The sequence below is a fragment of the Callithrix jacchus genome, chromosome 1 (assembly GCF_049354715.1).
Source record: "Callithrix jacchus isolate 240 chromosome 1, calJac240_pri, whole genome shotgun sequence".
Taxonomy (NCBI): Eukaryota; Metazoa; Chordata; class Mammalia; order Primates; family Cebidae; genus Callithrix; species Callithrix jacchus.
In genome coordinates, this window is record NC_133502.1 from 92,414,344 (window position 1) to 92,439,080 (window position 24,737).

Below are 24,737 nucleotides of genomic sequence, written 5' to 3' on the forward strand. Positions count from 1 at the left end.
TCAGAAAAAAAAAAAAAAAGAAAATCAGTAATACTACAGAAACACTTGTTTGAGATAAAGGAGAAATAGAACAGGTAAAAAATAAATAAATAAATAAATAAATAGAAAAAAATGATAGGGAAACATCACCATGAATAATTAAATTATGGGTGAATTTTCTCTCGAATATTTTTCTAAATTTTCTAGTTGTTTGTAATAAACATACATTACTTTTAAAATTAAAAATATGTACCTTTAAACTTTAAAGAAAATAACCAGTTGTAACTTTAAGATGGAAAAAAAACTGACCAGGGATGTAATGGAATTTTTACTTATCAACATGGTACCCTAAAGGGAGTTGCTCATAGCTGCCTAAATTACTCCTAAGGTTTATAAATGCCCAATTGAGTCTGAGTTTCTAAAGAGGCCATACAGTAGGGCCACAGTAGAGATGTTAACGTGGCTACCTACAGTGGTTTTGCGGAGACAAAAGAGATGCAGTTGCTACTGGAAAGTAAGATCAGAAAACAAGGGAAGTGAATATTTTACCATGTTTAAAGTGAAAGCAGGAGTGGGAATCCTCATTAGACCACTGTAGATGGACTTTTCCATTCAAAGGACCTCTGTTAGAAATCACTTCTAGCCTCATAGTTCTGGAGGCTAGAAGTCCAAAATTAAGGTGTTAGCAGGCTCAGTTTCTCCAAGATCATGGCACTCACACATCTGATATCTTGTTGAGGCCCCTCTTGCTGTGTTCTTACATCGTTTTTCTTCTATATGTGGGCCAAAGGGCAAAAGCCTCTCACGTTGGTCCCTGGATGTCCACCTTCTCTTTTTGTCCTTGCATGATTTTCCCACTGTGTGCAGTTCTCATGTTTCTTTGTGCATCCAAATCTCCTCTTTTCATAACAACAGTCATACTGAACTAGGGTCTAGCTTAACAGCCTCATTTTAACTTAATTTCCTCTTTTAAAGCTGTCTCTCCAAAAGTAGACACATTCTGAAGTTCTGGGGGTTAGGGCTTCAGCAAAAAAAATGGCATTTGGTGCTTTTGTGTTTTGGTTGGGTAGAAGGTGCACAATTCAGCCTATAATACCTGGGAAACAGAAGATCAAACTTAGTCTGTCTTCATAGTTGAGCCAGTGAGAAATACAACCTATTTGTGTTGTGTCTCTGTAACTAAGTAACACTGTAATTGCTTGAAAGAATGGTTCCTCCACTTCAGAACAATTAACATCTTGGCTGGAAAAAGTCTTTGCTGTGGTGAACTGTCCCGTGCATTACTGGATGTTTAGCATCACCCCTGGACTCTACTCAACAGATGTCAGTATCACTACCCCACCTACTCAAGTTGTAGCAACCAGCATTTTCTCCAGATGTTGGTAATAATGCCCCCTGGGAAGAAAAGCCACTCTCTCACTGAAAATAATTTTAAATGACCCTGTTATTCAGTTAGGAAACAAAAGTTGATCACCCTCCTTCTATTGGCCAATAATTATACCAAGGTGATTTTTTTTTGAGATGGAATCTTGCTCTGTCACCCAAGTAGAAGTGCAGTGTCACGATCTCCACTCACTGCAACCTCCCCCTCCCAGGTTCAAGCAATTCTCCTGCCTCAGCCTCCTGAGTAGCTGAGATTACAGGCATGGGCCACCATGCCTGGCTAATTTTTGCATTTTTAGTAGAGACAGGGTTTCACCATGTTGGTCAGGCTGGTCTCGAACTCCTGACTTTGTGATCTACCTGCCTCGGCCTCCCAAAGTTCTAGGATTACTGGAGTGATCCACCGCACCCAGCCAACCAAGGTGATTTCTTACGGAGAATTTCGATAAATTTCCATAAGAATTCTGAGAGGTTTGTATTAATGTTCCCATTTTCTAGATTAGAGAATGACTGAGAGGTGATGAATGACATCATGACATGTTGAGAAGCTGATGCAACTGGTAAGCTATGGAGTAAGGTTGTAAATCTAACCAGACGTCCAAAGTCTGTGTTCTGCTATCAAGATCAGAACATTCTCATATACATTTACAGAAGTCACACACACATACTCACAAAGAGACCAAGATCCCTGACCTTATGGGGACCACACACACACAATAATGTCATTATTTCTGAGTCATGGGAGGCTGGATAGTTTAGTGGTTAAAAGTTGAATAAACAGAGTTGACATACCAATTCTACTTCCAAACAGCTATGAATTGGGCAAGTAACTTGAAACTTTTCTGCTTCTTTACCTGTAATAATGTGTAATAATACCTCATAAGAGTGTTATGAGGATTTAATGAGATGATATATGTATATGTTAAGTGCTTAGCAAAATGTCTGGTACACAGTAGGGGCTCAATAAAGAATAGCTATTATTATTTGTGCATTGAGCCAAGTAATTCCACTAAACAATTGCTAGAATGTTTCTTTATAACCAAGAAACTAATGTATGCATTTTCTAGGGCTTCCATAACAAAGTACCACAAAATGAATGGCTTAAAACAATAGAAGCTTATTCCCTCACAGTTCGAGATACCAGAAGTCCAAAATCAAGGCGTTAGCAGGGTCACATTCCCTCTGAGACTCTGGGTAGAATCCTTCCTTGACTGTTCCTATCATCTGGTGGTTGCCAGCTATCCTTGGCATTCTTTGGCTTGCAGGTCCATCACTCCAGTGTCTGCCTCTGTCTTCTCTCCTGTGGGACTCTGGGTCCACATTTCCCTTGTCTTATAAGGATGCAATTTATATTGGATTAAGGTCCACGCTAATAGAGTATGGTAATGTCTTTACTTAATCTGCAATGACCCTATTCCCAAATAGGATCATGTTCTGAGGCACTGGGGTTGAGGACTTCAACAGATATTTTATTTTATTTTTTTTGAGATGGAGTTTAACTCTTGTTGCCCAGGCTGGAGTGCAATGGTGCTATCTCAGCTCACTGCAACCTCTGCCTCCCAGGTTCAAGCAATTCACCTGCCTCAGCCTCCTGAGTAGCTGGGATTACAGGCATGCACCACCACAGCCGGCTAATTTTGTATTTTCAGTAGAGACAGGGTTTTTCTATGTTGGTCAGGCTGCTCTCGAACTCTCGACTTCTGGTGATCTGCCCGCCAGCCTCCCAAAGTGCTGGGATAACAGGCACGAGCCACCACACCCAGCCTCAACATATCTTTTTATGGGGCACAATTCAACCCATAGCATGGGGGATATAGGTCATATTATTTAGTCCTTTTCTTCTAATGCCTTTAGGCTAGGCCTTCATTGAATACATATTTATTAGTAACCACTGTATGCCAGGCACTGTTATAATCACTGAGTATATATCAGTGAACAAATAGGTAAAACTAATTTTTTTTAGACCAAATGGTTTTGGTCTCAAATTACAGTGGCTCATGCCTGTAATCTCAGCACTTTAGGAGGCCAAGGTGAGTGGATCATCTGAGGTCAGGTGTTCAAGGCCAGCCTGGCCAACCTGGTGAAATCCGTCCCTACTAAAAATACAAGAATAAGCTAAACATGGTGGTGGGCAAGTGTAATTCCAGTTACTTGGGAGGCTAAGGCAGGAGAATCACTTGAACCTGGGAGGCAGAATTTGCAGTGAGCCAAGATCGTGCCATTGCACTCCAGCCTGGGCAACAGAGCAAGACTCAGTCTCAAAAAAACAAAAAACAAATGATTCCCTTTATGTCCAATTCTACACAAACACATAAAAATAATTAGCATTTTTCTGCCCATCTGACAAAGGTCTAACATCCAGAATCTACAGGGAACTTAAACAAATTTACAAGAAAAAAAAAAAACACATCAAAAAGTGGGCAAAGGATATGAACAGACAGCCATTTCTCAAAAGAAGACATTTATGTGGCCAAGAAACATATGAAAAAAAGGCTTATCACTGATCATCAGAGAAATGCAAATCAAAACCACAATGAGATACCATCTCATGCCAGTCAAAATGGCAATTATTAATTTAAAAAGTCCAGAAACAATAGATGCTGGCAAGGCTATGGAGAAATAAGAACACTTTTATGCTGTTGGTGGGAAAGTAAATCAGTTCAACCATGGTGGAAGACAGTGTGCTGATTCCTCAAGGATCTAGAACTGGAAATACCATTTGACCTAGCAATCTTATTACTGAGCATATACCCCAAAAAATACATAATTCTACTATAAAGACACATTCATAGGTATATTTATTGCAGCACAATTTGCAATAGCAAAGACCTGGAACCAATCCAAATGCCCATCAATGATAAACTGGATAAAGAAAAATGTGGTACACATACACCATGGAATACTATGCAGCCATAAGAAAGAATGAGATAATGTCCTTTGCAGGGACATGGATGAATCTGGAAGCCATCATCCTTAGCAAACTAACACAGGAACAGAAAACCAAACAGTGCATGTTCTCCCTCATAAGTAGGAGTTGAATAATAAGAACACATGGACCCAGGAAGGAAAACAACACACACCAGAGCCTATTGGGGTTTCAGGGGGTAAGGGGAGGGAGAGCATTAGGACAAATATCTAATAAATGCAGGGCTTAAAACCTAGGTGATGGGTTGACAGGTGCAGCAAACCACCAGGCTACATGTATACCTATTTAACAAACTTGCACATTCTGCACATGTATCCCAAAACATAAAGTAAAATTTAAAAATAATAATTAGCATTTACTAGACAATTACTGTATACCGAACACTATTCTACATACACACTGTTAAATCATCAGAATAATCCTATGGGATAAGTATTAATGTGAACCGTATTTTACCAAAACAAGGAGAATTAAGTGAGTTGACCAAAGTCACATAGGTAATAAGAGGAACAAAACTAGAACACAAAACAAGTAGGCTGTCTCAGCATCCAGGCTGATAGCCAAGGCACCATATTACATCCTTTGTGGATAAGGCACTGACAGAAAGGGAGGCACATGTTGAAAGTTCTCCATTCTTATTCCTGCAGCACTAAATATTTTTTCAGTGTTGTAATTTTTTACAGCATTCCAAAATTCTAAACCTTTATCAGCAAGTACGTATACATAATAGTATTTTTGAGCTATTAGATATAAATCAAGTGTCAATAGTTTGCATCATAAATCATGCTAAATTCCCATGTTTTCAGAAATGATTTCACTTAATTTTCACAGAATATTTTGTTGACAATGGCTCTTAATTCTTAAGTTTATTGTTAACAGCTAAATAAATGATATATACTTATTGACAGATAATCCCTCCCTAGTGTTTCTCTCTCTCTCTCTTCTATTCCTCTCTCTGTGTAAGAAAAAGCTTAAATACATTAAGATAGATTGCTATTTCAAAGTACTACAAAAAGAATGTTTTTGAAGTAAGGGTAAATAGACTTTAAATTCCATGTTCTCTAGTATCAGCATCACATCTGCAGCATTGATAGAGAATGAGATCTATCAGCATTGATAGCTGCAGATGCGGTGGCTTGTGCCTGAAATTCCAGTACTTTGGGAGGCTGAGGCAGGCAGATCACCTGAGCTCACAAGTTTCAGACCAGCCTGAGCAACATGGTGAAACCCTGTCTCTACCAAACATATAAAAAATTAGCCAGGTGTGATGGTGCACCTGTGGTCCCACCTACTCAAGAGGCTGAGGCAGGAGGATCACTTGAGCCTGGGAGGTGGAGGTTGCGGTGAGCTGGGATTGTGCCACAGCACTCCAGCCTGGGCGACAGAGGGAGACTCTGTCTCAAAAAAAATAAATAGGTTCATTATTTTAAGGAAAATTAAGACCCAGTAAAGTCAATTTCCTTGGGACCTACATCAAGGACATGATGTGGAGTAAAAACAAAAACAGTTCATGGGTACTTTTTAAACATATTTATGGAAAAATATGACTATAGCTGGAAGGCAAAAACCACCCCACCCTCAATCTCTGGGAATCCACAAGCTTGGCAGCACTCTTGCAACAGTAATTAATTTTATACACTACCTAGAATGATTCAGTTTCCCACTTAGGAGAGGACTAAAAGCCAAAAGATTAGAAAATCTTTCCTATTGTTTTTCTTTGCACAGTTTAGGGAAAGAACTTCAGAGGCAAAACTGTTCACATTTGAGGGGTTCCTTCACTTAGCTTCCTACAATGTCTGAGAGCCTAGGAAAAAAATGCAAGGTAATACCCTGAAACTCCTGGTTTGGGGAAGGTTGGAAGGAAGAGAGAAGGGAATCTTGCTTTGGTTATAGTTGCATAATAATAATGAAACTCTTCTCCAATGTAAAACTTCAGTCTGAGAGATCAAGCACATAGGAATTAATAGGAACATTTCTGTACTCTAAGTCTGTATGCCTAATTTCCCTGTCTTGACAGGAAGGTCTAAAGGATGCAAAACATTTCTTTGCTTCCTTTAAATACTGTTCAGGTAGTGTCCACTCAGGGAGTAAAAAGTAAGTGATCACCACTAGCATCTTCAGGTCAACTTACTAAGCTGCCACCCATATGAATCTAATAAAAATCACATAGCATAATATACATGACATACAAAGTATCATATATAAAATATGACAGAATACAATAAGTTTATAAGCATTTATAAGGATTTCAGGAAAGCAGTTATGATGGAACAGAAGGAATATTAGCCTAGGCAAGTATTTGAATCTCTTGAGTCTGCAATTCACCAGTTGTGGGATCTTTGGCAAATCCCTGAGCCTTTGAGTCAGAATGGCGTCATCATCATATTGTTATAGATACTGCATGGGAATACATAAAAACTTAAAGCTTTATCGCCTAAGTAGATTCTGATATGAAGGCAGAAAAGACCTATAGACATGAAGTGAAGATTAATTGCGAGGTATTCTAAACAAGGTATGATGCTTGGTACATGGGTATAATAATAAATATATTCATATAATTGTTTTGAGAAATAAATGCAGCAATTTATGTGAGAGTGCTTAATAGATAATAAAACAACTTTTTAAGATTCCAAGCTATGATCCCATTTCTACCAGACCAGGTTTTCTATTTTTATTGCATTATTTGACTAAAATACTTGCTATGTCATTCCCATAACAGGTTCTCATATTGGAACAGTCACACTCAGTATGTATTAATCCCAAGACAATTTGGGCAAGTATCCTGTGTCCCTTGAAGAGGATTAAGTTGTTCTCTCCTATGTTGTCTTCTACCTTGAACTCTTATCCAGCTATAAAAGAGTGTAGTGTCATCCTCGGGGACTAATACCAACTAACACCAGTAGAGTAGAAATCTCTTCCTTATTATGAAAGAAGACACAATCTCAAAACCCATGTTTGAAATTATTTTTCTTTGAATTAGTTTCCCCATAAGGTCCCTTCCATCCCCAATCATTTTTTGTTACCTCTACCATAAAGAGCTAGTAGACTAAATGTTCCAAGTTTGAGCTTGGAAAACTTGAGGGGAAATTAGCAAGAGAAAGTTATCAGAGGAGATGATAAATACAATGAAACTGAATTCTAAAAGAACTGTGTTATGTAGCAGCATCTTTTTTATTTATTTATTTATTTATTTATTTTTGAGACGGGGTTTCACTCATCACCCAGGCTGGAGTACAATGGCATGATCTCGGCTCACTGCAACCTCTGCCGCCAGGTTAAAGAGATTCTTGTGCCTCAGCCTCCCGAGTAACTGAGATTACAGGTGCATGACACCACACTCAACTAATTTTGTATTTTTAGTAGAGACAAGATTTCACCAAGTTGATCAGGCTGGTCTCAAACTCCTGACCTCAGGTGATCTGCCCACCTCGGCCTCCCAAAGTGCTGGGATTACAGGTGTGAGCCACCACGCCCAGCCAGGAGCATCTTAAATGATATTCACTTTCCCGGAGCAAGAATAAAGATGTGTTGAATACACAGTGTTTAAGTCTATGAATTCCAAAGGACCTAGTAGCAGTCAGGCAGAAGAGTGAGTGTACTGGGGCTAATGGGTATCTCAGCTCACAGCTTTCAAAGACACAAATAGGGGATCATTTTGTTTGATCTTATTATGGAAGAGGAGGGTAAAGCCTAATTGTGGAGAGTAAATTCTGTGCCTTAAATAACCATAAAACAACAATCTGTGTCAGTTCATGGCAGGCAGAAACCAGATTAATTTTGGAACACAGCATGGTAGAAAAAATTCCATTAATTTTAAGCCCCCAAAGACTGCTGATGCTACTTTTCTTGTGCTGCAATCCCTTCCCCCTGTTGGGCACCAGTAAATAAATGCCAGTTATTTAATCTTGCAGATGGAGTTTGTGGCTAAGAACTAGGAGTCAGTATTAGGAGCAAGGAGTACACAGTTCAATAGCTATGCCTCTTAGTGTGTGATCAAACTCAAAATTATCCTGGTAAGCTACCTGAATGTGGCAATTTGAGTTGGATCACATGTAATTGCAACCTCTGAAATTTGGAGTTCCACTCATAAGTATAATAAATAGATTGAATGAAAAAACCACCTTTATTTTAATGACTGAAATACCTGTGAAACAAAAATGCAAACCAAATGAAAAAGTTGGTCACTAAAGAGCATTAAGGAGTTCATTAAAATACATACAAATAAAATATAGAATATGCATGCAAATAAAACTCAGGACATAAATCTTTAATGAGACTTGAAATGAAAAATGCATGATATCCAGTGAGGACAAAGATTTAGGTGAGGTCATACATTAAGCATGCTGACTTTCATGATTAATTAACCCTATAAAACAGACAACTGGCCAGGCATGATGACTCACGCCTGTAATCCCAAAACTTTGGGAGGCCAAGGCAGGTGGATGATGAGGTCAGGAATTCGAGACCAGCCTGGCCAATATGGTGAAACCCTGTCTCTACTAAAAGTACAAAAATTAGCCAGGTGTGGTGGCAGGTGCCTGTAATCCCAGCTACTCAGGAGACTGAGGCAGGAGAATCACTTAAAACTGGAAGGCCCAGGTTGCAGTGCGCCAAGATCACACCATTGCACTCCAGCCTGGACAACAAGAACGAAACTCTGTCACAAAACAAAAACAAAACAAAACCAGACAACTACAAAATCTCAACAGCAAAAATATAAAGTATTTCTTTTCACTCAAGCATCTACAGGGATTCAGCTGGTCTAGGCTGGGCTCTAAGCTTTGGGAAGAATTTTGGTCTAGTTCTACATTTCTTTCTTTTTTTTTTTCTGGGACCAGTACCTGAAACATGCATAAGCACAGCTCAAACCTCTGCTTCATCACATCTGCTAACACCCCACTGGTCATACAACTGTGCCTAAAGCAAGCAAGTCACATGACCACACCTAAAGCCAAGGACTGGGAAATATACTCTTCTTACTCTAAACCTATGGCTGGGCTAGGCACAGTGGCTCATGCCTGAAATCACAGAACTTTGAGAGGCTGAAGTGGGCAGATCACCTGAGGTCAAGAGTTCAAGACTAGTCTGGCCAACATGGTGAAACTCCATCTCTACTAAAAATACAAAAATTAGCCAGGTGTGGTAGCAGTCACCTGTAATTTCATCTACTCAGGAGACTGTGGCAGGAGAATTGCTTGAACCTGGGAGGCGGAGATTGCAGTGAGCCAAGACCACACCATTGCACTCCTGCCTGGGTGACAAAGCAAAACTCTGTCTCAAATAAAATAAAATAAACCCATGGCAGGGATATAAATGTATAATGTTACTATAATAGAGGAATGAAGAATTACACCCAATAACTTAATCTGCAACACCACAGATGTTGCCAGGAGAATGTGTCATTGATGGCACATTATATATCACATTACTGGGCCTTTATCTGTCAGGAAAACATCATACCAAAATAAGAAGAGGGCCTAAGATCCACAGAACTAAAAAGAGCCTTAGTTGAACTCCCTTACCTCACAGATGAGGAAATTCAAGCTTCAAAAGAGGAAGGATCTTTCCCACAGTCATATGTCTGGAAGTGACCCACTAAGGTTAGGCAAATCTACCTTTCAACACAAAATAGTGAAACCCACCAGAGGAAGGGGAGGCACCCTTTCCCCAAGAAAAAGAGAGTCAGCTCTGGTAACAAGATCCTAAAGATGAAATAGTCTTCATAAATTGCAAGGGTTTCGCTGAAACACAGAAGTCCCTGCGCCTCCTGGAAATTCATATCAAGAATGCAAATATGACTTAAACAACTCACAACTTCCAAACAATTGTGCCTAATTTAACAAAAATAATTTCATCTGTATTGACTCTGTAATCTTTACCCCTCTTTAAATTGAATCAGAAGTTTGATAAATCATTGCCTAATTTCTTCCAATTTGCTATTTCACTTGATGGTACCTGCCAACAGGTCCTTAAAAGTATCCAATGCTTCACTGTCCACCCAGGGAGCCCATGCCAGGCACCTCCTTGATCTTTCAAGGCCCTCCCTCATGTCACCAGTAACTACCTCACTTTTTTTCCCACTAAATTTTAGCACCCAGATTTCACAAAAGACATAAGTGACTTGTCTAACACTTTAACACTAGGGCCTAACAGTGCCACACTCAAAGCCAATATCCTGAAAAAATGAAGTTAAATAATAAATTATGGGCTGGATGCAGTGGCTCATACTTATAATTCCAACACTTTGAAAGGCCAAGGCAGGTGGATCACCTGAGGTCAGGAGTTCAAGACTAGCCAGGCCAAAATGGTGAAACCCTGTCTCCATTACAAATACAAAAATTCGCTGGGCATGGGGGCAGGAGCATGTAATCCCAGCTAGTCAGGAGGCTGAGGCAGAAGAATCGCTTGAACCTGGGAGGCGGAGGTTGCAGTAAGCCCAGATCATGCCATTGTACTCCAGCCTGGGCAACAAGAGTGAAACCCCATCTCAAAAAATAGTAGTAATAATAATAATAATAATAATAAACCATGAAGACTCCTCAGAGGTGTACTTACTCCTCTAATCAAATGAATCCTAAAACAAAGCTACTTTCCTATGCACAATTGTATCCTTCTGGGTGAATAGGCACACATAATAAGCTGCCCACAGAAATGAATGCAAAGCTGGTCCAGGTGGAGAATGAACTCCTGCATTTCTCCTGCAAATAGGAGAAACAGGGTATAGTAGGAAACTATTCCAAACTCCCTGGGATCTATGAATACTTAAATTGATCCTTCAGAAAAAAAATAGTTTTATTTGGTAGAGCTCCAGAAAACAGAACTAGGACAAGTAGGTGAAGTTAGAAAGAGAAATAATTTCTGTTCAAAATATGGAAAAACTGGGTGACAAACACTGCTGACTAAAAATGGACTAGGTTGCCTCATGTGGCACCACATTCCGGGACACCCATAGTGTCTGAGGAGAACAAAGTGACAATTGTCAAGGATGACATCCAGGGGATTCTTTCTGGGGGTGGGCAATAAGAGGGGAGGACGTTATGAGGTGCTTTTAAGTCTGCAATTCCAGCTTTCCCAATCCGCACCTCTTTGCAGCTTCAATGAGGCCTCCTTGGACACCAGCAGTAGTTAGGTGGTCCAGAAGAAGGGCAGGGACAAGAAAAGTTGAGCTCAAATCCCATTCTACCACTTAATAGCTGAGTGACCTTGAGCAAATCACTTAATCTTTTTGAGTTTCCATTTATCCACTTACAAAGGGGAGTTTTCTACTAATTCTTTTTATGAGGAATAGGAGAGGTATTATATGTGAAGTGCTTTGAACACTGTCTAGCAGAGACTAAGTGTGCAACAAATATTAGTTATTAATATTACCACTCAAACTAGGATAAAATTAGAGGACATAGAGCCATATTGGAAAGGATGCCATGATGATTTAATACCAACTCCAGCTACACACAGCGGTGGAGATAGACTTAGGCAAAGGGCAAAGTACTCACTCTAACAGCCCCGTGAGGATGCAAAGCTACACGGTCAATGCCAAGCATGAAACATCATGGGGACTTAGAAAACTGCCTTTTACACTGCACTTGTCTTATTGTCAAAACCTATACTTCAACTTTCCCCATTACTGTGGCCCCTACTGTCAAACCTCCCTGGTAGCATATCCTGCTGCCCACTCTCATCCTTCTTCTATATACCAGACATGAAGAAAACGATGTTCAGGGCCGGGTGCAGTGGCTCACATCTGTAATCCCAGAACTTTGGGAGGAAAAGGCAGGAGAATCACCTGAGGTCAGGAGTTTGAGACCAGCCTTGCCAACATGGTAAAACCCTGTCTCTACTGAAAATACAAAAATTAGCCAAGCATGGTGGTGCATGCCTGTAATCCCAGCTACTCCAGAGGCTGAAGCAGGAGAATCACTTGAACCCAGGAGGCAGAGGTTGCAGTGAGTCAAGATCACACTACTGCACTCTGTGACAAAGCGACACTCTGTTTCAAAAAACAAAAAAAAAACTAATACAATTATCCCTTTGTGACAATTGATGAGGTAAGAACTGAAACTTAAAAGCTGGATCAGAAGTTGGGAGGGGGCCAGGTGGCAGGCAGATCCCTTGAGCTCAGGAGTTCAAGGCCAGCCTGGGCAACAGAGTAAGACCCCATCTACTCTACAAAAAAACAAACAAACATACACACACACACACACACACACACACACCACCACCAACAACAACAACAACAAAAATTGGAGCATGGTGGCACGTGCCTGTAGTCCCAGCTACTCAGGAGGCTGAGGCAGGAGGTTGGCTTGAGCCCCAGGCTGAGATCTCACCACTGCACTCCAGCCTGAGTGAGAGTCTGTCACAAAAAAAAAAAAAAAAAAGAAGAAGAAAAGGTTGAAAAGGACACCACCAGTCATAAGGACAATTATTATGCATATTCAAATGCAAGCTGATGGCTATTTACTACAGAATTTTTAGAAACAGTTAAGCTTTGAAACCACAGCCAACTACAGTCTTGGTCTAATAATCTAGGAATTCTTTGAAATTTCCATTCATACACCTTTCATAATAGGAAGGACAAATGAAGCCCTCAATTCTAATTTCATAGAACAGGCTCTTCTTCTTCCTCCCTTTGTCCCTATTCCTCAGCTAATAGTTTAAGAACCATTATCGTATTTCTAACCTCCCAATTTTAGGAAAAATATTTTTCTTGCTGAGGCCATTTCAGATGAGGATGTAGAAAGGACTCACTTTTTGATAGTTCTTAAAAATGAAATTTGTATGTTTACATTAACTAGCTGGATTTAGCCATTCTACAACAGATACATATACCAAAGCATCATGTTCTATATTATAAATATACACAATTTTTATTTGTTAAATATTTTTTAAATGATACATATCTCAATTATAATTTTATTAGGCTTTTATTAAAGTCTAATTTTATTAAATTTTATAATTTTATTAGACTAATAAATCAATTTTTAAATAAATCAATTATTTTTGTAAACAAGAATAAAAATATTTTAGCAGAAGTATTGGCATCATGGCACCTGGATCCAAGGGCTGACTTTGCCACTGGTCACCAGTTTGAGCTTGGGTGCATTACCTAACCTCCCGAGATCTTAGTTTTATCATTTGTAAAAGCATCCTTTATTCATGCAAGGCTGGGTACAGTTGTTAACGCCTGTATATCAACACTTTCGGCAGCCAAGGTGGGAGGATCACCTGAGGTCAGGAGTTCAAGACCAGCCTGGCCAACATGGTGAAATCCTATCTCTACTAAAAATACAAAAATTAGCCAGGTGTGGTGGCATATGCCTATAGTCCCAGCTTCTATGAAGGCTGAGGTAGGAGAATCACTTGAACCCAAGAGGCAGAGATTGCAGTGAGCTGAGATGATGGCACTGCACTCAGCCTGGGTAACAGAATGAGACCCTGTCATTAAAAACGACCTGCCATCTTTTATTCATTCGATATTTATGGGCTGAACAAATCAAATGTTCTAAGCCTGTACCTGGAACTAGGGAAATAGTGGTGAACAAGATATACCTTTTCAAGGGAATGGATATCAAATAATTACACAAACAAGTATTTAATTGACACTGCAACAAATGCCAAGGACAAAGCAATGAGCGAGAATTGAGAGTAGATCACATGGCAACTGATCTAATGCCCTGAAAGACTGTGGGAAGGACAGAGAATTCTTCCTAGAGGAAGAGATTTTTAGGGTGAGATTTGAAGGCTAAGACGTTAGTTAGACAGGAAAGAGGGAGAGGGAAAGCAGTTCTCAGCATAGGCAAAGACTTTGGCATGGAAAGGAACTTAATAGTATATTATGAAATACTTAAAGAAGACTAACTTGGTAGAGAAAGAAGTTTCAGATGAGGCTGAAGACATAGGCAGAGCCTACATGAAGGATTCGTTGGAACTTAGACTTCATTCTAAGGGCAATGAGAAGAATCGGTGAGTTTCAAGTAGGTGGAAGGTAAGAACTTTAAATTTGAGAACATCGTATGTTTCAGTAACAATGGATATAAAGTGTTCTGCTATTATTTACATAACACATTCCAGTTCTTTAAGCATTCTCATTTACAGTTAAATAGTGATTTAGTCCTCAAGCTTATAGATATAGTTTCTTTTGATCCTGGGGAAAATAAAAAGGAAAGGAAGACAGGAAAAAATAAACAACTACTCAAGACAGCCAAGGCCAATCTTTTTGTTGCCCATTTTATAAATAAAAAAACATTAAGAGGTCACAGAGATAAAGCATTCCTTAGGCCACAAAGCAAATGAGTGACAGCTCTATGTCTAGAACACAGGGGAAAAGTTAAAAGATTCTGGAGGAGGGAGAAAAGAAGGGGGAAAAAAACCATATTCCTGACAATATTCGCAACAATGTTCCTAACAAAAACCTATACTACATGCATGCAATAAATGTTTTATTATTTTATTTAATCTTCAAAACAATCCAGAAAAGTAGGTATAAGTATGCCCGTCTTCTAGATTAAAAAACTGAGTATGAAGCAATTACATTTCATGCCCATGTCAAAATTTGAACCATATCTTCTTGTTTCTGTCTTAATAAACTTGCTATTACACAACACTGCTTATTTTAGGGTGATGCAAATGGCCTGTGGTCAACAGCCAAACTCCAGAAGCTGATTTCTTCATCCTGGATGGCAGGAGGAAGGGAAGTAGGTTATAAAAACGTATTTTAAATTTTGGAATAAATTTCCTTTTCTTAAGGTTTCTCTGGGAAAAGACAAGAGGGATTATGGAAGGAAAGACAGGCTTTTGTTCACTTCCTTCATGATTTCTAACCCAATTTATTTTGGGAATCTTCCTCTTCCAGTTAGACCAAAACAAATTAGATCATTGTTAGATCAAACAATGGATTAGTAGAAAGGTAGAGAGATAGATAATTTTAGAATCCTGCTGAGAATTTCACCCTCTTCTTTAAAAATTCTGTTTACCTTTTTAGTTTATTGAATGTGGAGCTTATAATTACTGACATAATTTAGTTTCCATGTGTGTAACAGTGTGTGAAATGGTTTAAATCAGTCTCAGAAATCAGCCTGCCTGGGTTCAGACTGCCACCTCCCCGATTTTGAACACTATGACTTACCCCTATTTCACATGATGATTAGGATAATTCAATAAAACAATGTCTCCTTAGCATGAACTAAGCATGGCTATTATAATGTTGTCAAATACTGAATTATTTTACAATTATTATCTGTTTTTAGAAGTTTTTGTTTTTGTTTTTGTTTATGATAGAGTCTCACTCTATTGCCTGGGATGGAGTACAGTGACACATTCTGGGCTCACTGCAACCTCGGCTTCCCAGGTTCAAACTGTTCTCCTGCTTCAGCCTCGAGAGTAGCTGGGATTACAGGTGCCCCCCCGCCCCCGCCACACCCTGCTAATATTTGTATTTTTAGTGTAGATGGGGTTTTGCCATGTTAGCCAGGTTGGTCTGGAACTCCTGACCTCAGTTTTTCCACCCACCTCAGCCTCCCAAAGTGCTGAAATTACAGACATGCGCTACCACATCCGGCCACAAATAAAACTTTTTAAAAGATTAATTATATCAAGATTACAGCAGTCAATTTATTGCTCCAAAATTTGCATGTGGCAATCAGTTGCAAATAAAATCTGATTTAATCCTTATAAATTATTCAATAATACTAAAATGTGAGCACCAATGAGATTCTCTTGATAGTGTTTGAAATAAGTGCCCTGGATTCATGCAAACAGCAAGAAAAAACTGATTATAGCTTTTGATGTATGTACAAAACATTTGCTAGTAAAAATATTTAAGCACCTTTATTTCTGGTTTTCATAACTGTAGCTTGAACTTTTGCATGTTTGAATTCACTGAAATATTAAGTGCTCAGCCCTATCTGATTCTTAGTATCTGTATTCATTTTCTATTACTGCTCTAATAAACTACCACACTCTTTAGTGGCTTCAGACAACACAAACTTATTATTTTGCAGTTCTCTAGGTCATAAGCATGACATGGGTCTCACAGGGCTAAAATCAAGGTATCAGCAAGGCTGTGTTCCTTTCTAGCAGATCTAAAGGACAATCTATTTCCTTGACTTCAACTTCTGCAGGCTGCCCACTGTCCTTGGCTCATGGTCACGTTCCTTTGCTGTCAAAGCTAGCAACACTGGGCTAAGTCTTTCTCACATCCTCTCTTAGTCAGCTCAGTCTGCCATAACAAAATACCATAGGTGGAGTGACTTTGATAATAGACATTTCTTTTCTCTTCTTTTTTTCCCTTATACCTTGATACCCAATAGACATATATTTTCTTATAGTTCTGGAGGCTGAAGTTCCAAGATCAATATGCCAGCATGACCAGGTTCTGATAAAGGCATGCCTCCTGGCTTGCAGATGGCCACATTCTCACTGTGTCTTCACGTGGTAGAAAGAGATAGCAAACTCTCTGAGGTCTCTTCTTCAAAGGCCACTAATCCCATCATGAAAGCCCCACCCTCAAGAGCTCATCTGAACCTAATTACCTTCCAAAGTCACCACCTCCAGAAACTATTACATTTCTGGTTACGTTTTTAATATATGGATTTGGGCAGGGTATATAATTCAGTCTAGAACACATCTTACTGCTCTGACTTCCTCTTCTGCCTCCCCCTTCCACATTTAAGAACCCTTGTGATTACAGTGGACCTACTTGGATAATCCAGGATAATCTCCCTGCTTTAAGGTCAGCAGATTTGCAACCTCAATTCTCCCTTGCCACCAAAGGTAACACACTGGCAGATTTCAGGATTAGAAAATGGACATCTTTGGGGGTTACTATTCTGCCTATCACAGTATCATATCCATGATACATTCATAAAATCTGGACAAGACTGTTAAACTCCCACTAAAAGAGAACATGAGAAGTCATATTGAGTATCCAATAGTGCTTTAAACTCCTGTGATTTTAAAGTCACACTATACTTAAATTTAGAAATAAATTTCACAGCATTGTTCAAAGAGAAAGATGGCAGATGTGCTATACATGCACTTATTTATACATACATGTATATTTATATATATGCACTCACATAAGTGTGGTGGTTATTTTTAAGTGTCAACTGGCTAAGCTGTGGTACCCATTTGTTTAGTCAAACACTGGCCTAGATGTTGATGGGAAGGTATACTGTACATGTAATTAACATTTAAATTGGTAGACTTTGAGTAAAGCAGATTTCTTCCCTCCATGATGTGGGTGGGCATCATCCAATCAGTTGAAGGCCTTGAAAGAAAAGACTGAGGTCCCCTGAAGAAGACAGAATTCTGCCTCCAAATTGCCTCCAGATACAAGACTACAACATCAACTACTGCTGGAATTTTCAGACTTCCCTACACACTTCACACTGGCCAGTGCCCGCAATCTCATTCGTCAATTTTTTTTAGAAAATTGTAATGAAAACTAAAATTATATATAATTTAAATGATAGAAATTACATGCATATGTTTATACACAATATATATGCACATACACCTATATGCAATTTCTATCATTTAAATTACATATTTACATATTTCTACATATATATTTACACCCACATACACACATGTGCAAAGATATGTAATTTTATTCTTTTAAAACAAAGAAGGAATAAAATAAAAATAATGGCCATTTCAAGCTCTCCACAGTTGTAACATGGATCATTTGCTATTACCTATTACATTAGGGTTTTCCAGAGAAACAGAACCACACACGTGTGTGTGTGTGTGTGTGTGTGTGTGTTTGTGTGTGTGTTTGTATGTATGTGTATGGTTCTGTTTCTCTGGAGATCTCTAATACAATAGGTAATAGCAAATGTGGGAAGTAAAAGTTGTTCTTCAAAGTTTCCTTTCTTGTCAAAGAATAAATCACAAGTGTGCTAATATCTCTTTGTTAAGCCATATCCTATGTAGCTGTTAAACATGCCATGCTTACAGGCATGTAATATATTCTATGTCCTTGTGCTTTGACCAAGATATCTGTGCTGGATGTGCTCACCCACATGTCCCAGCTTGCAGCCTATGCCCCTTACCTGTTTAGAAGTTTTAAGTTGTTAGCCAATCAGGTTTTAGTTTAAATTGTGAGATCTGGCTCCAGTCAATGGAAATCAGACACAGCTGTAAGGACAACCCCAAATGTGTAAGAGATAAATATGTCTGCTTTTCCTTTGTTCATTGTACTCTCATGGCAAGATGACTAGCAAGGGTACCCTTCCTACAGTCCAGGAAGTAAAAATTGCTTGCTAAGAGATCCTTTGTCTCAATGCTAATTTTTCTTTGTGGCACTGAGCATCTGTTTCCAACAGCAAAAGATCCATGTTACAACTGGGGAGAACTTGAAATGCCCATTATTTTATTTTTATTTATTTATTTATTTAGAGATGGAGTCTCACCCTGTCACCCAGGCTGGAGTGTAGTGGCATGATCTTGGCTCACTGCAACCTCTGCCTCCTGGGTTCAAGCGATTCTCCTGCCTCGGCCTCCCGAGTAGCTGGGATTACAGGCATGCACCACCATGCCTGGCTAATTTTGTATTTTTAGTAGAGACGGGGTTTCTCCATATTGGTCAGGCTAGTCTCAAACTCCCAACCTCATGTGATCTGCCCACCTTGGCCTCTCGGAGTGCTGGGATTACAGGTGTGAGCCACCACACCCAGCTGAAATGGCCATTATTAAAACAATTATTAGGTAGTCAAAAATAAAGAGCATATGTCTGTAAGAACATTTCTCTCTCTTTTATAAGCAAGTATTATAGCAATCTTGTTAAAGAATAACAATTGAACTGTTTACTTCCTCATGTGATTTTTAGTTACACTCAGGAACTTGGTGCAAATGAGTATCTCCACTGTAGAAGAAAAATAAACTAATAAAATTAAAATCTCAAACTAAAATTCGTGTAAAAATTCAATAATTTCATGCATTTAGGATATAGACAAACCCCTTTGATTTTCCAAAGAAGTTCCAAAGAGCCCAATTTTTAAAATCCTGACTTAGACTTCTGGGGGAGTCATTAGTGTCCCCAGCCTATACAACCATGGGGCAGGGAGGGTTCTCGAGGGAAGCTGGGTAGGCCAGAAGGGTCACAGTTGAATTGCTGGGCCCAGTAAAGGTTAGAAGCAATCCTGGCATTAGAGATTCTTTTTTTTTTTTTTGAGGCAGAGTCTTGTTCTGTCACCCAGACTGGAGTACAGTGGTGTGATTATGGCTCACTGCCACCTCCACCTCCCCAGGTTCAAGTGATTCTCCCACCTCAGCCTCACAGGTAGCTGGAATTACAGGCACCTGCCACAACTCCTGGCTAATTTTTGTATTTTTAGTAGAGACAGGGTTTCACTATGTTGGCCAGGCTGGTCTCAAACTCCTCACTTCAGGTGATCCTCCTGTCTCAGCCTCCCAAAGTGCTGGGATTACAGGCATGAGCCACTGCACCCAACCTTGCACTAGATATTCTATTGTACAGATGTGTTTTCTTATAATATTTTTGCATTGCATAGGATTGGTCTTTCCAGACTGGGTGCAGTGGCTCATGCCTGTAATCCCAGCACTTTGGGAGGCTGAGGTGGGCAGAGCACCCGAGGTCAGGAGTTTGAGACCAGCCCAGCTGACATGGTGAAACCCTATCTCTATTAAAAATACAAAATTAGCTGGGCGTGGTGGCTCACACTTGTAATCCCAGCTACCCAGAGGCTGAGGCAGGAGAATCACTTCAACCTGGGAGGTGGAGGTTGCAGTGAGCTGAGTTGCACCATTGCACTCCAGCAGGAGCAAAAACAGCAAAACTGTCTCAAAAACAAAAAAAAAAAGATTGGTCTTCTCAATCAGAGATGATGAAACAGAAAAGAGAATATACTACCACTACAGTTTTCAAGTTGTTAACAAAACAGACATACTGCTTTGGCTTGCCTTTGCCAAGGTTGCTGTCACCCAATAATGCTGGTAACCCAAAATGCATTCTTGTTACTGAGTGAACAATATGCATCCCTGTCCCCAAGAAAGAGTTTTGGGTCTAAATTAGGAGTTGGCAAAAAATTTTTTGTAAAAGGCCAGACAGTAAATATTTTTGGCTTTGTGGGTCACTACTCAATGCCACTGTTGTAGGTCAACCATAAAACACGAAATTTCATGAATACATGAAAGAATGAGCATGGCAGGATTCCAGCAAAATTTTCTCTACAGAGAATAAATTTACATTTTATATAATTCACCTGCCATGAAATACTTTTCATCAGTCGACAGTTTGCCAATTACCTCCATAAACAACAGATATTGAGCATGATAAAACTGGTGAGTTATGTTTAGTGGAAAACATTCACTTCATTTCTAGGTATAGAATGTCAATTCTATTATTTTAATTTTAGAAATAACTGGCCCCATTGGTTCAGATATATGCCAGCATTTAAGTCACAAATTGCAAGTGCTTCATTCACTCATTCTTGAGTATATATTTATTGAGTGTCTACTATATCCCAGGCACAGTATGCAATACTAGAATAAAAAATCAAATATTCTGTAAATTCATGCCCAAAATAAACCTCTGAAATAAACCAAAATAATGTTCCTTCAATCTGCTTGGGATTTTGATTTTTTTTTTAACTTACAGAAACATTTGACTTTTGTTTGTATTCATCCTACCAAGGTCCTGCAAAGCTACAGTTGAGGATTAACAAAAGGAGATGTGTTAATACAAGTCTGAGGTATTATTAACTCAAGTAAAACAAAAAAAACAGCATTTAACATGAATGACAATAAACCTTTTATTCAAATGAGATAAGAAGCCAATACATGTTTACCATTTGCACAAGGGCTGGCTGAATTAGAAATAACCATAATAGTTTCAGCTGGGGAAAGCATACTTTATATTAATTTCTCATTTCTAATAGCACAAAATTAATTTTTAGTTACAGTTAATAAGTGTAAGTTTCCAAGCTTTTGGAAAATAATGGTGACTGCATTAATCTATTGGAAATCAGGAACTGGGGTATCACAGGGACAATAATTATCAAAGTATATTTACTGACTGCCTCTTAATTGCCTGACTAACAAGATAAGTCTGCTCCTATTTCAAAATGAGTGTGTTTGAATCTGTTTGTAAGCTTTGATATGACTTGATGTTCATCACAGTTCTATCTATAATAGCGGGAATTTAGAAATAGTTTAAATGTCCATCATGAAAGGAATAAATAAATTTATAATGGTAATATATTATAGAACCATCAGTTCCATTATATAATGGAATATGGCTATTATGAAAGATGATTATAAATCAACTGCCACTACTGAAGAAAGATATCTACAATATACCAAGAACTTTTTCAGAAAGCAGGTTATAGGCTGGGTGCAGTGGCTCACACCTATAATCCCAGCACGTTGGGAGGCCAAGGCAGGTAGATCACCTGAGGTCAGGAGTTCCAGACCAGCCTGGCCAACATGGCAAAACCCATCTCTACTAAAAATACAAACAATTAGCTGAGCATTGTGGCACATGCCTATCATCCCAGCTACTCAGGAAGCTGAGGCAGGAGAATCACTTGACTCTGGGAAGTAAAGGTTGCAGCAAGCTAAGATCACGCCACTGTACTCCAGCCTGGGCAACAGAGTGAGACGTCTCAAAAAAAAAAAAGAAAGAAAGAAAGAACAAAAGCAAGTTACAAGACAGCATTTATAGTTTATTCTAATTTATGTAATGTCATATACATTAGAATATTAACTAAATTTTTAAAAATTATTACTACTGGGTGGCCAGAATTTGGGGGTGATTTTTACTGCCTTTTAATTTTCTCTATTGTTTGAATTTTTCACAATGAATATGTATTCAGTACTTATTTAATCCTAAATAAGTAAGGATTTTTACTTTGTAATCTACAGAAATAAAAATCAGCAAGACTTTTATGATTAAAATGACCAATAAGTTATCATTTCAGTGATAAAAGTAGTAACAAGTATATGAAGCTTGTCAGGATGGCAATCCTGTGGATTTATTATAGCTATTGAAATTATCCCTGATGTGAACTTTTTTGAGAATCTATTCCCATTGTCCTGCCTTGAACAACACTATTTCATTTGAAAGCTTAAAGAATATCATGTACTTTGTCATCCTTAATGTGCCCATTGTCTTCAAAAAGCTCAGCATCCAGCACAAGGAAGTGCTGAGATCAAGTCTAAACCCTACAAATGAGGAACTAAGCCAGAGAAGTGCCCAAAAGCCCAATAGCTAAATCTTATAAACACAATTTCTCTCATTTTGTGTCAATCATAGAAAGTTTCCTTGACCCCATCATAAGACTATTGTAGTACCCTGGAACTCCCACATGAAACCAAACTAAAATCATGTTGGAATGTATTGGCATCCCAGCCTGCATTGTATTCACAGAACTCTGGGGAGCATAATACTGGACTGGAGGAAGACCCAGACACACATCTGTGGTGCTGCACCTGGCAAAAATGGAGAGGTGGAGTGATGTCAGGGCGCTTAGAGGCACGCAGATTTAGGAGAAAGAAGCTTCTGCCTGTCATACACTGCCCAGGACTTAAAAAAAAAAAACATTAAAAATACTGATACTATACATTCACAGAGAGGTTCAGATGTGACATTGTGCAGCTGTTTGTTAATAAAGGGGTAACATTTGAAATAAAAGAAGGAAATGTAGGCTGGGCACTGTGGCTCACGTCTGTAATCCCAGCACGTTGGGTGGGCAAGGCAGGAGGATCACCTGAGGTCAGGAGATTGAGGCCAGCCTGACCAACATGGTGAAACCCCGTCTCTATTAAACATATAAAAATTAGCTGGGTGTGGTGGCACGTGCCTGTAATCCCAGCTACTCAGGAAGCTGAGGCAGGAGAATCACTTGAACCCGGGAGGCAGAGGTTGTGGTGAGCCAAGATCGTGCCACTGCACTCCAGCCTGGGCGACAGAGTGAGACTCCATCTCAAAAAAAAAAAAAAAAAAAGTAAATGCAATTCTGTAGTATATGAAGAACAGAGAACTTAAATGCAAGGCTTGGGTGAAGGAAAATATTCAGTCTAATATAATTAAAAAGGCTAATAGCTATAATTGATTGAGAACCTAGTACACATTTTACATAAACTATTGCCCCAAGTTTTCACCACAACCCACAAACCTTTGTTCTTCAATCAATATTGCTTCCCTATCAGGACAAGTCAGAGTGAAAAGCAAAGGCCTCAGACATCACATCACTGGAAGGCAATGGAGAAGAAAATGTTAAAGGGAAGGTTATTACTGTCAAGTGGTGCTCTGAAGCTTAGAAGGATGAAGACTGAAAAGCCATTGGATATGGTGTTTAGGACATTTTAAGTGTCCTTTCAGAGTTTTATTCTCCCTTTTGTCATGTTACCATGAAACCTGACCTGACTTGGCTAGCCAAATTTAATCACTGGGATTGAACTAAGCCTACAGTAAGTGTACTATTTTCTGGAAGCAAATGATTCATCTGTATGATGTAAAGGAAATTTTCCAGGAAAAAGAGTTGCTATTTAGCAAACGCTATTATACTTATTAGAGTATAGTAGTTATACTCATTTATTGACACATATTAACTCCTTCCTTTAGAGAAGCCAACTTGTAAGATCTATAAACATGCTTTGTAAATCATTCCCTGTTTCTTTCCCCTCTTCCATCCCTATCTTCTTGCCTAAATGAAGTACAGAAAGGCTTGGTTAAAAAGAATCAATCACCACAAACAAGGCATGACTCTGGCCTGTTTATCAGCAGACAGACTAGCTCTGAACTGCTTTTTGTCAATTGGAGGTTCATGTTCATATGTAGTTTGCAAACTTGTTGTTGTTATTCCCCTTCAAGTATTGTAGTCATTCCTATTTTCCTACCTTCTCTTATCTACTTAATATTTAAATTCCTGATGACACTCATTCTATTAAACCATTCTTATAATTGCAACATTTTCCACATCCATATAGAGATTATTCATTGCACATTTTCCCAAAGTGTACTCTCTTGCAATTAAGAGCCTAGATCAGTAGCATCCAATGGAAATAGAATACAAACCATATATGTAATTTAAAATGTTCTAGTTGCCACAGTAAAAATTTTTAAACAAGCAGGTAGGTCTGGGACCGTGGCTCATGCCTGTAATCCCAGCATTTTGGGGGGCCAAGGCAGGTGGATCGCTTGAGGTCAGGAGTTCGAGATCATCCTGGCCAACATGGTGAAAGAAACCCTATCTCTAATAAAAACACAAAATATAGCTGGGCATGGTGGCAGACACCTGTAATCCTAGCTACTCAGGAGGCTGAAGCATGAGAATTGCTTGAATCCGGGAGGCAGAGGTTGCAGTGAACCGGGATTGTGCCACTGCACTCCAACCTGGGTGATAGAGCAAGACCCCGTCTCAAAAAGAAAGCAGGTAAAATAAATTTTAATAATATGTTTTTTAAATCCAATATATCCAAAGAA

The 24,737-nt window shown here is 39.0% G+C and overlaps 1 long non-coding RNA gene across 1 annotated transcript in view; it reads right to left on the reverse strand.

The window, feature by feature from the left end:
* Window positions 1–17,776, reverse strand: part of LOC144581758 (uncharacterized) — a 32,525-nt gene extending 14,749 nt beyond the window's left edge. Inside the window, exon 1 of the long non-coding RNA XR_013532970.1 lies at window positions 529–17,776. This is a non-coding gene — a long non-coding RNA (uncharacterized LOC144581758). The remainder of the gene's footprint in view (window positions 1–528) is intronic.
* Window positions 17,777–24,737: the final 6,961 nt, after the last annotated feature.